The 16,063-nt window shown below is 45.7% G+C and overlaps 1 protein-coding gene across 3 annotated transcripts in view; it reads left to right on the forward strand.

The window, feature by feature from the left end:
- The first annotated feature begins 13,585 nt into the window (after positions 1–13,585).
- Positions 13,586–16,063, forward strand: part of SMAD1 (SMAD family member 1) — a 61,942-nt gene continuing 59,464 nt past the window's right edge. The window contains exon 1 of one of the 3 annotated variants that reach the window (XM_053910953.2): positions 13,586–13,840. The gene's annotated coding sequence lies outside the window, so the exon portion shown is untranslated. Of the gene's footprint in view, positions 13,841–13,942; positions 14,654–14,738; positions 15,083–16,063 lie in introns of those variants that run through there. The other 2 variants (XM_024569118.4, XM_045202474.3) reach the window with 2 other exon arrangements.

Raw genomic sequence — 16,063 nt, forward strand, 5'->3', positions numbered from 1 at the left:
CTCTGTGAGCCCAAAGCTGCTTTTCCCATTCACACTGAGCCGTCATTTGCCTTTTCACACTCCTTCTAAGTACACAGTGGAATTTTCCAGAGGTTACATCACCTGTGATATCACAGCAGATTGAATACAGAAGCAGATTGGAGAATACAGCTATTTTCCATGTAAGCCAGACGTTCGAGAGATTTACAAAAATGAAACAATGCCATTCTTTTCAGTAATTTTTGTGTGTGTTAGAAAATAGGTTTTTTTAAAAAATAAAATGTGGTATTTATGTTAACATGGAATGGTTTTGTTTTAAAGTATATTAGTAAATATTTTAAAAGTTTATTCTGTCATAACTTTTAACACAGTAAGCAGTGATAGAAACAGCCCATGTAAATGAAAGCTCTTGGGGTGAATAATTTTGAAGAGTGCAAAGGAACACAGAAATCTTTGAGAATCACTGCTAGAGAGGATTTCTAAAACTACGCTGAAGAATTTGTCAGTCACAGGCAGCGCCTTGTCACTGAAGAGCTTCGAGCAGGGAGGTGCAAGATTAGAGTCAGGCTTCTGGGAAGACTTATCTGGCAATTTGGGGGTCGATAGACAATGATGGGGGTGTGAAGATAGAAGAGTCAGGAGCCTGCCAGATGCAGTCAGAAGCAGCGAGATGGTGGGACCAGACAGGAGAAGCAGGCCTATGGGAGTGCAATTCGTGACACAGACAACTGATGGGACTCCAGAACACTGGAGACAAAAATGACCAGTATACTGTCCCCTCGTTGACCAAGAGAATGGTTGTACCGTTAACAGAAATAGGGAAGTCAGGACGAGGGCCTGTGTTTAGGTGGCCTGATGTTAAGTTTTGGCATGTTAACCTTGAGGTGAAATAGTGAATCCAACCAGCAGATAGTTGGAAACGCAGGCTTGGAGTTTGAGAGAGGTCAGTTCTTGTTGGGAAGGAGGAGGAGAGTGATGTTTGAGATTGTGGCAGTGGAAGACAGTCCCCTAGGAGAAACTGGGAGAGATAGAGATCACCCGGAAGACCTGGGGCAGGGGGAGGTGGTCAGGAGGGGAGTGGAAGATTGAATCCTAAAGATGGAGGGAGAACTCAGATTTTGCAATGGCTCAGAAGCCAGAAGGAAGTGCTTCTGAACCAAAGGCAAGTAAACAGGACCCAGAAGCCCATGCGGTGGGAGGCTGAGAGCATGTCGGTGATTAAGAGAGATGTCTCCAAAACCTTCCAGTGTAATTTATTGGAGTGGTGAATGTGAGTCAGATCATACAGGGCTGAGGAATGAGTGTGGGTTGAGAAAGTCTGAAGAGAAGTTTGGCAGCCAGAGAACAGAGTGAGAGAAGGCGGTAGCCGACCCAGAGAACGGATAAACTCTCCAAGGACGAGGACATTCAGAGAAAGAACAGACATCCCAGACAAACTCACTCTTTGGAGTCAGAAAGAGGAAGGCTGGAAAAGAAGAGAATTGGTTAGTGTCTAGAAGATGAAACACACAAAACTTACATGTGTAGAAAACTTCTGGAGGTTTTACAATAGTAAACTTTTAAGAGCAATTTCCTCTGAAAAGTAGGAAAAGTTTTCATTTTTAATCATGAGTCTACAATTTTTATAATTAACAATATTTATGCATTGTTTACAGCATTTTTAACATCTGTGTCCAAGCCACATTTTTAAACAAACTATCCCTGAGAACGAGGAAGGAAAGAAGGTATCTCTCACTTACTACTCCATATATATACTCATACTTTATAATTTCTTCATGTGTATAAACTTTTATGACTTAAAAAATTCAAGAACTTCAGAATATAGTCACAAAGAGGAAAAACAGTTCTATTCTGCTGTGTTCAAAGGCTAGAGCTGGGCCTGAGGATACACAGCCCCTGCCCTCAGGGAGTAGAGATAGGAAATCGCTTCTAAATTCCAACCCAGTGGACAGAGTGGAAACGTCAGGGGTCAGGCTATAAGGCCATAGGACTGATAAGACAAAAGTAACTTGAAACCTTCAACAGCAGTGTCCGTGGGCTACTGGGGACATGGGAGTCAGAAGTTCAGGAAATGCCGGGTGCTGATGGAGAGGCGGCATTAAGTGCAAAGCCCTCACCTGGAATCACCGTTGGGACACAAAGCATTTTATAAAAAAGCGGGAAAGAGTGTGTGCTCTGGAGCCGCAGTGTCGGATGAGAGTCCTGGCTCCGTCCCTGTGGTGTGCACTCGTGGACAAATTACTCAGCCTTAATTGGGGGTAACCATAGTATCTGCCCTGCACAGCTTCGTGAGAATTATGAACATTTAGCAGGATGCCTGGCATATGGTTGGCACTCAATAAATATTTGTATTATTACTCATCAAATTACATTTATGTCTATTACATTTTAAAATATAAATGCAGTAATTGGAGACCTCCAAGAATTCAATTAATATTTGCAGCCTACTCTGTATTGTGTATGCTAATGATAAAATAACATAAATTCATCACCAATGAACATTAATTGAGGACATATGCTTGCACCTGTGCCAGAAAATGAATGAGATACTATCCTTTCCTTAACTGCTAATTGGCAAACAAGATATAAAACAATACATGACAACGCAGGTCAGCACATGCCGCATTCCCAATATGGGGTCCGGACCAAAGTGTTTCTGGAATTTGAAGGTTAGGGACATCACTGAGGACAGGAACAATTAGGAAAGACATGGCACAGGTGAGATATGAATGGACTTGAAGGATAAGCAGGACTTCAATAAGTCAGAGAGGAAATGACATCCCAGGGAGGGAAAATGTGATGAGCAGAAGCTAGAAACAAACAAACAAACCAAACCACGACCCAAAAGTGCCTGGTTTAAATGCCACGTGGTGTCCAGGTTTGTCTCCTGGACCAGCCGAAGGACATTAGTAGGAAAACTGATGTTTAGTTAACAGTCATGCATTGATGTTGTTTTTCTTAATTTTGCCACATGCACCGTGATAACGAAAGAGGTTAACGTTAGAAGAAACTAGGTGAGGGGTGTAGAGGGACTCTGTACCATCTTCGCAGGTTTTCTGTAAGTCTAAAATGATTCTAAATTAAAGTTTACCTTTAAAAATATGCGTGATGAATTCACAAAGTAGTGAGTAAACAAATACAACCAAAGTTCAGAACTGGGTTAAGAAAATAGTGGTAAATTAAGATGAAAGTAACTTGAAACCTTGAAGTTCCTTTGAAAGCAACTTGAAGTCCTGGGGTGTAAAGACTTGGAGGGTCCGGCTGCAGATTTTGGACTTGACTCTGGAGCCCATGTACTGACATTGCGAGTAGGAGGAGGATGAGGTGTCTGAAGGAGGAAGGAGCAGAGCTGAACCTCCAAATAGGTGCTCTGTCCCCAGAAAGTCTTGAATGTCGTCATCATCACGGGTTTGTGTTTGCTCAACACCACTCTCCCTAAAAAGCAACACAAATTACACAGTAGCATTTTCCCCTTAACATTTTCCTCAGTTAGTAAAATACTAATGCTCAGTAAAACTACTAGATATTAAGGGGCGGGGGGTTGAAAATGAGCTAATGAACTGCCTCCCTCCCCAGTCCTCGAGCATTCAGGTGCCGAATAATGATTTTTATTGGCCGCAGTCAAAAGCCATAGCCGTAGAAGCAGACCTTTCTTTATGAAAAGCTGGTGTTGGAATGGGGTGCCACTTCGACCACACAGACAGGAACAGCCCCTCAGAGGATGCTGCTTCACTGGAAAGAATCATTTAAAGCACCTTCCAAATCATGAAAATTTAAAGCAAACAGGCAATCCTAGCTTGTGTGTAGATGTAGGTGTAGATGTAGGTATAGGTGTGCAAAACAGTGGGCGTGTGTTTGTTGCTTAGAAATATCTGCCTTTCTCCTTTCTGTGCAACAGGGAGATGCCTTGCTGGGATGTCATGAGCCGGCCTGATGGCAGAGCAGGTGCCACATGGATTGAACCAGAAGAAGACTTCCTCATGAGTTCTTCTGTAGCTATGGGCCACCTAGCACTGTTTTAGGCATTAGGACCAGTGGCTGAGCTTGGGAGTGTGACCTAAAAGAGATGTGGCCTCAGAACTCGGGGTGGGGGGGGATGCTACTGGGCTGATGGAAAGGAAAGAGCTGAATCAACAGGAGTATCATAGCAACCACCAACAAATTTCCTGATGTCAGAATGTGTAGGACCCACCTGTAACCTCCCGTGGCAGAGATCCAAGCCACGGCATTCATGAACTGGTCACACTTCCTGGCTTTCTCTCTCTTCCTGGCTTTTTGCAGCAGGACCAATGTCTTTTGAATGCAGTAAGTCCCTCGCGTAACTGCCCACGTAGGGGGTTCAGGGGAGACCTTGGGGAGTAAGTGGACTTCTGACACTGAGGGCAGGTGGGTGCGGTGAGCTGTATAAGTGAGGCGATTGTGTTTGTACTCTGGGCTAGCAAAGAGGACCGTTCCAGATACACCATTGTCACGGATTTCGGCAAAGTGAGTCATTTCCCTTATGGCATTTCTTGAAATTTCTTAAATGTATTTCCACAACACCTGCAGTTCACCCAATGTTTCTGGGAACATTAAGTAGCAAAGCACGCAGCCTGTTTATGAGAAAAACGGACTTTACGTGTAATGTAACGAGAGCTCTGAGAACAGGAAGTCTGTGTGCGCTGGTCTGGTTCTTTACTCTTCTCGTTCCTTACGCACTAGCATGCTGCCTGTTGGTAGCCATCTCACAGGACATTGGCAGGAGCGACTAGGTTGGCCATTCCATGAAAGCAAGAGTTCAGTATTGCTTCTGGACGTGTAAGGGGGCCTGGTGGATGCTCAGTAAATATTTATTAAACAAACAAATGAATCTTGTGCGCGAAGGGACAGGAAGGTATCCAAACACTGTAATGTAGGAGTGAAGATGGATGAGGGGTCATTTCTGTCCATTGAAAACACAATTAGGGAGGTAGAGGTTTCCTGGGAGAGGCTTGGAGGGAGGAAGGAACACATTAATACAAATGCACTGGGGAGAAAGCTTGTGTGATGAAGGGCTTCATGCGAGGACCCTTTATGCTACATTGTGCCGAAGAACATTTGCTTGCTGATGGGAATCCCTACCGAGAGGAAACGGAGAGCTTCAAAGAAGGGGAAGTAAATCTCAATATTCTGGGCCTGATGCTTGGATACCCCAGCACATTAAAAGTGATAGGCAAAGGAGACAATAAACCTTAAGACCTACTTCAGGTTGCCTATTTGCCTCCCTGGTGGGTTAGTTGGCGCTGTGTGATGTGGGTGCAGGAAGTAAGCAGGCCTTCATGGAACATCATTTCATTATGATGTGGATGAGAAGAGAAAATTTTGATTCCTGGCTGGGGCCATGGTCTGTGTGGGATGTGCCCATTCTCCCCCATCTGCATGGGTTTTCTCTGGTTTCTTCCCACACCCCAGAGATGCACAGGTGAGGGGAATGGATGTGTCTGAGTGGGCGTGGGTGTGGGTGCATGTTGGGAAGGAAGGTGTCCTGTCCAGGTTGACAGCCACCTTGCACCCTGGGCTCCCGGGAAAGGCTCCGGCCACCCAGACCCTGAAATGGAGCAAGGAGCTTGCAAAATAATTCTTACTTGTTTTGATTCATCCTTCTTCAATGTAGCATAGCTCACATTTATTTCAATGTTTAATATTAGAGGTGTTTGGGGTCTTTTGAGAAGTTTGGGGATGTTTTTGTGAACAGAAGTATGCTGTGGGTACTTCATTCTTCTTTCTATCAATCAGTCTACAGTAAAATTGGTTGTGTTTTATGTTCTTTCACTTGAAGTCACAGTTTCCAGGAACCTAGCGAAGGCATTAAGTGAGGACTTACTGTAACAGACAATGTGGGCGACTGTGCCCAGCATACAGTAGACCCTCAATATACATTTGGTGACAGAATTAATTTTGTTCTTTGACTTTTTCCAGGACCTTCTATAGTAATCTTCCCATCTTTTAATCTATTATTTTCTCTCCTTTGGTTTTACACAAAGCATGTCAATGTATGGCTTTGGGGGTCCACACAACTGCAGTAATTTGGAAGGGGGAAAATTTGAGTGTGAACTCCTTATGAACAAAATGCAGACTTTAGGCGGCTTTATTTAGGTAAAGTGGCGTATCCCTTGGTTAACTGGAAAAGAACCCCATCACCTTGTCTCAGGTGGAAAAGTGCAGCCTTAGCCTTTCTTTTGAAAGATGAGCCCGTGCAGGGTCCATGCTGATGCGGAGTGAAAGAATCACTCGGGAAAAGCAGAGGGAGGGCATTCTCTGAGAGGGAGTGACCCCTCTGACTCAAGTTCAAGGAAACTGCAGCCTGTGGCTGTCCCACTATGCCAGTGCCTGAGAATTGCTAATTTGGAGGTAAAGTATGGGCAAGCCAATTTGGCCACAGTTCCAAAAGCTAAACATTCCAACCTACTTTACAGACCATAAAGATCATACTTGGAGTTCTAGCTGTACGGCTTCTGGGTTTGGTTCTTTGTGCCCACGTGCAGGAGAGGAAGCAGGTGTCATTTATGGACCACCCTCCCGAGAGTCCTGACAGAGACGGTACTCAAACGTGGTTGCTCCAGTGGGATAGCCAAGCCTTATAGACTGATTGCTGTTTGATCGTTGTTGTGTTTTCAGGTAAGATTGTTCATCAGAGCTGCTACAGTTGAATAATGGAGCTCATGCGTATCACACAAAGCAAGATTTTTAAAAGAAAAACCGTTTAGACAAAAAAAAGGACTTACTATATTTATACAATGGACTCTAAAGGTAACAAAAAAAAAAATCCTGCCATGCAAAGAAAGAAACAAATTAAAGGAAAGTTTAATGCAAAATTTCAAAGGCTTCTTTTTTGGTCAGTCTTGTCTATTTATCACAAAAGAAAAAGAAAAATGTAAAGTATAGTATCCAACTCTAATTTATGGCAGCCTTTGTTTTTGGTGCTCAGTTCTTTTACATGAATTTTTTTATTGATTTGAGAGAGAGAAGGAAGGAGGGAGGAGACAGAGAGAGAAGGAGAGAGAAACAATGACTTGTTGTCCCACGTATTTATGCTTTCATTGGTGGATTCGTGTAGGCGCCCTGACTGGGGATCGACCCCGCAACCTTGGTGTATTGGGACGATGTTCTAACCAACTGAGCTACCCAGCTGGGGCTTGGTGCTCATTTCTAAGTGCTCTAAGTTCTATTTTGGAGGCAAAACTTCTTAGGTGGGGTCATGTTCACAAGCCCATGAGATTTACTTCTCTGTTTCTGGCCCAGCTCCTGAAATTTCTTCTTACTGCCTCCCTGCAGGCCAAGGGGAAGGCATTCTTTGTCCTTGTCAGTTCTGTGTTTTCAAGTGTCTGTTTGTATCCAGAAGAAAAACTGAAAGGACTTACCTAGGGTGTCGCCTCCTTGTAAGTGAAAAACCATTGATTCCTCCTTTTAACCAGAGGAAAAAACGTTCCACTTTCCTCATTTTCCAGGAATACATTTTGGAAGGAGGAATTATTCTAAAGGATGCTTCGTACCAGAGGAAAGCTGTACCTTAACTTAGAAAAGGTGGTCCGTCTGAGCCGCAGCGTCGGCTCACAGTTGCCTCAAACACAGATGCAGAGGCTCCTTCTGCACAGGTCTGAATCTCGCCGAAACAGGACATCTTACGTAAAACTATTTCAAGTTCCTGAACAAAAATTTACAGCAGTTTGTGACATGCCTAACTGAATATCAAAAAACAGCTTGTACATTCTCTGGGAAAATGCTAAAACCTAATATACATGAAAACTCCTAGCATCGTCATGGAGTAAAGAGAGGGGGGTTATTAGCATGCCGAGTACTTCAGAAGATGACCTGGCTCAGCGCTCCCAGGTCTCTAGCGTGACGGCAGAGACAAAGACATGTGGAATATCCCACGGACAGTGAAAAGCCTTCTGCGGCAGGGGCTCCTAGTCACCTGTCCAGAATCAGTGGTGTGCTGGTAAATGTTTAACAACTGGCTTTTAAAGGAAAAAAAAAAAAGGCCTTAATTTGTGGTGTTTGCCAATTTTTATGGCGTAAATACTCCCACTGTGTCCAGTTTCAGACTACCAATATGTTTAACAACCACCTTGCAAAACACCTAAAAATTGAACCATCAGCTCTCACAAGCCAGAGGGAACCATTTGGAGCACATCACTGCATTCACACTCCCCTTCGTCATTAGCAGGAATTCCATTTCGTTGCACTGGCAATTTTCTAAGATCAAAACCAAAAAAACATGAAATGATCTAGCCATCCTTGCAAGTAGAAGAGGGCATAAGACAGTGTTTAATGACGAGAAGTAGGCAGATGTCATGGTAGATAGTGCTGGTAGCAGTGTGTTCCTTAAAGGGTTTTTAGTCCCAGTTCACTCCTTTGTCCTTATCCTTTTCTTTTCCCTGCTTGGAATGCAGACGTGATGACTGGAACTACAGCAGCCATTTTATAATCAACAGTGAGGGAGAGGCCACGGCAGTCACAGAGACCTGGGCCTTGACATTTTTGAGTTGCCTCACCATTCCTGGAGTTCCTATTTTTGATCTCCTTTTTTCAACAGATAAAATAAATTCCTATTTCACTTAAGCACTCTCGTTTAGGTTTTGTATTAAAGGTAGCCAAAGCCAGCCTTTCAACTTGGGCAAGCTTGCCAACAGAGGCAGGTATAGTGAAGAGAAATTGCTACCATAAGCAAAATTGTTGAAGACTTTTTCCCCTGGAAGTTCTATAATCATTAAAACTTTAAAAAACTGAACAGTCCACGAAGTATCTTGTCAGTGTGAGTGTACCTGAATCCTTGACTTTGGAGGCACAGCATTATGAACATCCAGGGAAAAGAATTTTGGCTACTTTTATTGAACCCATGCAATCTGCCAGACATCCTATTAAACACTTTAGAGGCATCTGCATACTTTCTGTGTGACCTCGGGAAAGTTACTTAGCATCTTGGTGCTTCGGTTTCCTCATCTATAAAATGCCAATGACATAACCCTATCATAGGTTGTTCTGAAGGATAAAGCAGTGCTCAAAACAAGGCCTGGCAAATAGTAAACACTAAATAAGTGTTAGCTATCTTTTGTTATTATTATTACTATTATCATCAGTATTATTATTCCCCACAAACCCCATTCGATAGAAACTGATATTAGCAGCAGGTGAGGATAACGGCGTCTATCTCATAGGCAGATTCTGAGCCCAGAGAGGGAAGATGCCTCTCAAGTGTTTAGCATCGTGCCAGGTAAATGCTCAGTAAACTCTAGCTACTATGTGCTTGATAGGTATTATTATGAGCTTGGTGCACAACGGCCTTCCGATGAGGCTGCCTTAGTGAGATGTGTGCCAAAATATTGTGTCAGTGAAGGGAAAAAACTAGCTTTTTTGTGACAGGGAAGGCTAGTTATTACTCATCCGTCTTTGTAATGTGCTTATAGGGTTTCATAATGTGTAATTAATGGGTTAAGTGATGGGTGACATGGGACATGCCGTAGGTACAAAAACACTGTATGGGGCACAGCAGCGGGGAGGGAGCAGAGGAGACCACAGGGATGAGGCTTCAGGACATAGAAGAGATAACTCTGGATTGGAGACCTGGAATTGGACCTGGTTCTGCCACTTACCAGTTTTTTGGCCTTGGGCAAATTACTTAACTTTTCTAGACCTCATTTCCTTCATGTGGTAAAATGAGCATCCTATTCTCAGTCTGTTCCCCAGCTTTTGGGACTTGTTCCCAACTCCAGCCATTCTTGGACCGCACGGGGACCTTCAAACCTTGATCCCATCACCTTTCCACTGTCCTCACTCCTTAATGTCTTCAGCTCCCTCCTCACTACAGTCCCCCGCACCCTCTGCCCTCTGACGCTCTTTTTCTCCATCACACTCTTCTGGAAACCCCCAGCCCTGGTCAAACCCAGCTCTGCCCCTGATGGTTAAGGAGGCTGGAGAAAAACCCACAGCCATGCTGATTGGTCCTGCTCTAAATTTATGACCACTAACCTCAAATAGGCATTTGAAAGTGCTGCCAGGCAATCTGACCACGTTCCCAAGTTCATGTGCTGTCAAACTTGCCCAGAAGATAACTGTTTCCTATCTGCTCCTCTCCCTTCCAACCTCCAACATCACTTCCACCTTCACCAGCTCAGGGAGTCCGGTCTGTGGCCATGTCATCAAAGTAAGAGAAGCAGAGGGGAGAGAACGGACCCCGAGCACCTGGGCCCACACACTCTGCCTTCCCTCCTGTGGCTGGCTCCTCCTGGCTCTGCGGTGAATGGGTGAAAGAGAGGCAGCTCCAGTCTCTTTACCCCTGCTCCTCCCTCTGCTTGGAAGACTGGCAAACCTCCTCCCTGGTCACATGGCACTCACTCTCCCTCTCTTCCTTCAGGATCTCCTGTCAGTGAGGTTTCCCCTGCCCCTATAGAAATATCAACCCCCATTCCCAATCCCTCCAATCCTGCCACTTCCATCCTGCGTACTCCCACCTAGCACATTCATGTACAGTCATGCACCACTTAACAATGGGGATGCTTTCTGAGAAATGCATTCTTAGGCGATTTCATCACTGTGCAGATATCGCAGAGCACAGGCACACAGACCTAGATGCTATAGCTTACAACATACCGAGGCTATATGGTCTGCCTGTCGCCCCTAGGCTCCAAGCCTGTACAGCCCGTCACTGTACAGAACAACACGAGATTCACCCAAGCACAAGGGAAAAATGATCCAATCAAGAGACTCAATAAACATGAGATGGATGAGGCTGCTGCCGGAGTCACATTGGGTGCTGTTTTACAGCAAACTTTTTATTTCTTCGTAAGTAGAAAGAGTACACTCTAAAATCATGATAGAAAGTATAACACAGTAAGTGCACAAAGCAGTAGCATAGTCGTTTATTGTTGTTGTGAAGTATTACGGGCCGAACATGATTGTAAGTGACTGGCAGTGCAGCAGGGTTCTTTACAGCAGCATCGTCATACGCGCGCGAGCAATACGTTGCGCTATGACATCACCAGGCAAGAGAAATGTTTCGGTTCCATTATAATTGTATGAGGCCACCTATTGTGCATGCAGTCCTTCAGCGACTGAAGTGTCCTCTGGTACACGATGTATTTATTCATTGTCTTCTTTGACGAAAGCAGGGATTTTTATCTGTTTTGTTTGCTACTATATCCCCTGTGCCTTAAACAGTGCTTGATTCATTGATTCAACAGATGTTTGATGAGCCCCGATTAGGGGCCAGGCTGCTCTAGGCACTGAGAGGAAGTACAGCAATGAGCAGAACAGCCCCCCTACCCTGCTCTTCTGGCTAAGTAAGTAGTTACGTAGTGAGAAGTGAAACATCCATGCCAGGCAGGGAAAGAGGATATGAAATGTATGTGTTCGGGAGGGGTGTGCTGTGCGTGTGATATATTTTAGACAGTGTGGCCAGGTTAGACCTCACTGAGAAATATTGGAGTGAAGACCCGAGAGAGGTGGGCAAAGCGGGCCATGTGGACATTGCGAGAAGAGCTTTCCAGGGAGAAAACAGCTAGTGCAAAAGTCCTGAGGTAGCAGTGTGCCCAGGTTGTTCGGGGACTTGTGAGGAGGCCAGGATGACTTAAAGAAGTGAGCAAGGGAAACAGTTGGAGACCAGGGCAGAGGGGAAAGGAGGGTGGGGAAGAAAGGTCAGTAGGGTCTCATACACATTGTGAGAACTTACATTTTGAGTGAGACAGGGAGGGACGATTTTGTTGTTTTGATACAGCGATATTAACATACAACTTGTTTTCAAGTGTTCACAATTGTTCCAATAATTTTTTTTAAAAAAAGGTCCAATTTCTATGACTACTTAAAAAAATAACTTGCACAGTGGGAAAAATCAAATTTCATAACATGTGTAGTATTCATAAGTATCATTTGGGGCCACTAGGATTGCACTAAGAAAGGTCATCTATCGGTTTAAAAAATTAACAGTTCTATAATGCCATTTTATAGCCTCCCAATCCACGATCCAATCAAGGATCACACACTGCATTTCGATATCACGCTTTAAAAAAATAGCTTTATTGAACTAAAATTCTTATACCATATAATTCACCCATTTAAAGTGTACAGTTTAATGGCTCTTTAGCACATCCACAGAATTATGCAACCATCATCACCAACTAATTTTAGAACATTTTTGTTACCCTCGGAAAGAAACCCCATAACCTTTAGCTACCACCACCTAACTTCCCCCATTCGCCCAAACACAGGCAACCCCATTCTTTCCCTGTCTATGGATTTGCCTACTCTGGGTATTGCATGTACAGTACGTGGAAGCATACAATTTCTGGAGATTTGCACTTAGCATAATGTTTTTACGGTTTGGACATGTAGCATGTGTCAGCATTTAATTCCTTTTTATGACTGAATAATGTTCCACTGTCTGGAGATAGCACCTTCTGTTTATCAAGGGAGGGTGTTGAGCAGGCCAGTGACCTGATCTGGGTGTCATTTAGTGAGGTTCACTCTGGCTGTTGTTCCAAGGAGCACAGAATGATGAACTGAAAAATAAGGAAATGAGGAAAAATAAGATGAGGCCCAAGAATTGACCAGTAAGTGCTCGAATAGTTTAACGAAGGAGTTAGCAGAAATATTCTGATCTACAATTTATAAACGGTATTTGGTGTTTTATGGGATTTGTTGCATTTTTTTGGATAATTAAACACAGGATGCAGAAAGAATGAAGTAGTTAATAAATAAGAATTTCAAATGGAATGTGGACATGGAAATGTATGTGAACAACCACAGAGTACCATTATTTTACAGAGGTCTTTGATACTTTATTTGGGTGGGAACAATTCTTGTGGTTCATATAAAATTTATTCCTCAGGATAATTCTTCATCTCTAAACATAACTCAACATTATAATTATCCAAGATTTCATGCCAGCTTCTAGAGAGCTGGCCAAGGGAAAAATTAATTCTTAACAAAAAAGTATTTTCAGTGTCTATGCAGACCAGGTAGATGAGAGCTAGTTTGTTTTTATTGGGAGGGGTGACATCTAAAAGATTGTGGAAATCGGATCAAAATTTTGGAGTGATATTGTGGCATCTGTCTTTGGAGCAAAGAGGTTACCTACGAGAATCATTAGATCCCGAATTGGCACAAAATACATGTATTGATTCGGGGTTTGGTATAAGCAATAGTTATTAGGCTATCCAATTCCGGGTACATGAAACTTCTGGGGCTTGCAAATCTTTGGAGAGTAGGTGAGGGACAATGAAAACTAGACATAAATAGGAGACTCTGGAAAGATAATTGACATATAGACACTCTACGTTTATGGTACATTCCGGTGGGCGCGGTGGACGCGTGGATGAACATTTCATAAAATAAAAAGACACAGAACTTCACTTGCAGATAATGCGACAAGTCCGCTCACCAGGACTAAAGGAGGTAGAGGGAGGGAAGTCGGAAGGCGCCGAATACTTTTCTCCCCTCGGAATCAATGGGGCGGGGGCCGGGGCCGCTCCCCTCGCGGGCGGCGCGGGGGCCGGCGCGGCCCGGAATTTGGAGAGGATCCCTGGTCGCGCGGCGGCGGCGCGCGGGTGCGCGTGTGAGCGAGCGAGCAGGCGGGCGGGCGAGTGCGCCGGGTATTGGCAGCGGAGGAGTGGAGGCTGGGCGGCTCCGACTCCCTGACGCCAGCGCGACCAGATCAATCCAGGCTCCGGGAGCGAGCGGGCGGGCGGGAGGAGGAAGGAGAGGCCGAGCGGCTCAGCCCGGGCCGAGGCGCGGGGAGGGACCCAGCGAGCGCAGCGCGGCGCAGCGCCCGGCCGCCCCGACCGGGGCCGCGGGACCCCACTCTCCCGGCCACTCGTGCGCCCGCGCGGACGGGCTTGCCGCCAACCCGGTAAAACGAAACAGAACCGAACCCAACTTTCTCCTCTGCTGCGTCCCGGCCGTCTCCCGTCGGCGCCCTGGACTTTCCAGTGCCGCCGCCGCCACCGCCTCAGTTGGGGCGGGCGCGGACCCGCAGGACTGCAGCGGTCCCCGGGGTCGGGCGCGAGCCGCGGTGGGGAGGGGGCTCTTCCCCGCGTGGGGCGGATCGGGGATCCCCCCCACCCATGATGGCGCCTCCCGGCCGCTCGGAGAAACGAACCTGCCACCTTCTCCGCTCGCCCCAACCAGCTGGGCAGGGCTTGACCGGGATCCCCCTCGCGTCTTTGTTGGGTCTGCGGTGGGGAAGCCGCGTTCCTTGGCAGGAGCCTAGCCCCCGGCCCTACCAGCGGCGGGACCTCCCCGGCCCCCTCCCCCTCTGCCGGCTCCCCGTTTCTCTTTCCCTTTCTGCAGCCTAGCCGAGGCCCGTCCGCGCGGCCCGCGGGCCCATTGTGTCCCGCGCTGGCCCGGGCCACCCTTGCGGGAGCTGGAGGTCGGCCGTCGGCGCTGCCCTTTAGGCGCTCGGGGCCGATCTCGCACTAGGGGGGACACCCAGTGCCCTGGGCCCCTCCGCGTCCCAGACTTGTTCCCTTCTCTGCTCCAACGAACCTCTTGGGTGGAGGTCAAGGAAAGTTCGTACCGAAATTCCCTCTAATTTATTCAAAGATTTGGCGGCGGCGGCTGCGCGTAATTTTTTTTTCTCTTCCGCCTACACCCCCTGCGCCTCCAAGTGTCGTCTCATTCCTTTCCCTTGACCGGATTCGATTGCCTCACTGCAAGTGTATTTGTGAGTTCCCTGTTGAACAACTGCTCATTTACTCTGCTCCCTGGCTTTGGGAGGGTTTCTCGGGGTTGTTTCTGTAGAAGGTGGGGGTGGTGGGTGTGAGACAGAGAGAGATGTGGGTTTGTTTTTCTAGTTGCTTAATAAATATGAAGGTTTAAAGGGAGAGCGTTTCCTTGATGTCCTTAGGAAGGGAGGAGGGACAGATGCCTGCCGGATCTCACAACTGCAGTAGCTGCGGCTTTTGTTTATTTGGAGGCGCACTGGATTTTTAAATACACTGTGCGAGATAACCGAGAAGGCGCTTCCCTTCCTAAAATGAGGCGCGTCTGAAAACCAGCTCCCGAGAAAGCATCGTTTTCTAGAGTATTGTGACAACCGGCCTTTTTCTTCCTCCTGGTGGTCTCTGCTTTCCATTTTATCGGAAGTTTCAAAGTAGGTGGAATGATTCAGAAGTTGCACGATTTCTGTATGTCTTTCCTGTTGCTGACAAATGCCTTTATTTCGGAACATATCTCGCTCTGCCTGCCGGCCTGTCGTGGGTAACATGCCTATTACATTCAGTGACACAATGAGAAAACTGTTCTCTGCCTATGGTGATTGTTCGCCTTGTTGATGATTACCATTTTACGTTTTATTGGAGGTAGAGGAGCTGTATTGGAACTACTATTGAAAACGAACCGAGGCGGAAGCAATGTTTCCTGCCCTGGCATTTTCAATTAGTATAAATATTTTGCATCAGTGTTACTGGGATGTAGGTGCCAGGCTTAAATATGCTGTACTGATTTAAATGTTTGTCCTCCCCACCCCCTCCCTCTGTCCCATTTGCAGTTATCTGATATTTCTGTGCAGGTGGTGTACATTTGTGTAATACTGCAATTCTTAGGAAACTGTAACCAGGGTCGCGGGAGATGATTTTCTAGAGGTGGGTGACGCCAGAGCCTCCCAGGGATCCAGGCCGGATCGGGTTTCTTCTGAGGGTCGGGATATGTCCTTGCTTTAGTTTTGACCCTTCCAACCATAGGTATGTAACCAAATCCATTTTTCCTTTTTGCATCATCCTTTGGTTTTATACCCTTGAAGAGCTGATGACCTTTGCATTAGAAAAATGACAGTTTTAGGCAATCGAATATGTTAACCTTTTTCACCTCTTGAAATTTAATTTTTTTCTACTAAGTTCATTAAAGCATTAAGAGACAGTAAGGCTCATCTTCCCAAATACATTTGCTAGTTAAAAACTAAATTTCCGATCGTGATTGTGACTTCTGGTAATTCTGGGTTGAAGATAAAACTTAATAACTTGGTTAGATAGGAAAAAGGATGAACTTGAGTGTGATTAGACGAGTGTATTTAAGCTGCAGTCGCCTACATGATCGGGGCCAAGTCGTGTGTGTATAAAAGATCTCATTTGTGTAA

This window comes from Desmodus rotundus, chromosome 9, assembly GCF_022682495.2.
Source record: "Desmodus rotundus isolate HL8 chromosome 9, HLdesRot8A.1, whole genome shotgun sequence".
Taxonomy (NCBI): domain Eukaryota; kingdom Metazoa; phylum Chordata; class Mammalia; order Chiroptera; family Phyllostomidae; genus Desmodus; species Desmodus rotundus.